The sequence below is a fragment of the Acyrthosiphon pisum genome, chromosome A1 (assembly GCF_005508785.2).
Source record: "Acyrthosiphon pisum isolate AL4f chromosome A1, pea_aphid_22Mar2018_4r6ur, whole genome shotgun sequence".
NCBI classification, from domain to species: Eukaryota; Metazoa; Arthropoda; class Insecta; order Hemiptera; family Aphididae; genus Acyrthosiphon; species Acyrthosiphon pisum.
Genome location: NC_042494.1, coordinates 48984586 through 48985430, shown reverse-complemented (window position 1 = coordinate 48985430; position 845 = coordinate 48984586).

The window sequence follows — 845 nt, the reverse complement described above, 5'->3', positions numbered from 1 at the left end:
TGTACCGGGAAAAGAATGTTTATCGCAGATGCATTAAGTCGAGCGTGTATATCATCTCGAGATAACGACGACGTTGATATCATAGTATTCTATGTTGATATCGATGTTTCCGATGTAGTTCATCCAATTAATATGTCTACAAATATTCGAAATGAGTTTGTACAAGAAACAATTAAAGATGATTTATTAAAACAACTAGTATACGTGTGCAAGAATGGCTGGCCCAAGCATAACAATAAAGTCTCGCGTGAGCTTATACCATACTTTAATATGCGTTACCAAATATCATTTGACGACGATTTAATTTTTCTTAATAATCGTGTGTTTGTCCCTATGAAGTTACAGAATAAAATTTTATTTAAACTACACGAAACTCATCTTGAAATTTGTAAGACTAAAACGAGAGCATTCTTTATTTTTATGTGTATTTTTACGTGCACGTTCCTTATATTATTGGAAAGGTTTAGATAAAGATATCGAGAAATATATTGGTAATTGTGCAGTATGTAATAAGTTTAGGAGTGAGAATATTAAAGACCCTATGATTTGTCAAGAAGTTCCTAATCTACCTTTTGAGAAAGTTGCGTGTGATATTTTGGATTATGGGAAAGATACTTACCTAGTATTAATTGATTACTATTCTGGTTAGCTTGAGTTAAATTATTTATCTTCTAAAACTTCAAGTCATATAATTAAAATACTAAAAGTTATTTTTTCGATACAGGGGATTCCAAAGCAACTCGTGGCAGATAATATGCCATTTAATTCTAATGAATTTCAGAATTTTGCGACTGATTGGGAATTTGTTATAACTACGTCAAGCCCTAGATACCTACCCAAAATCT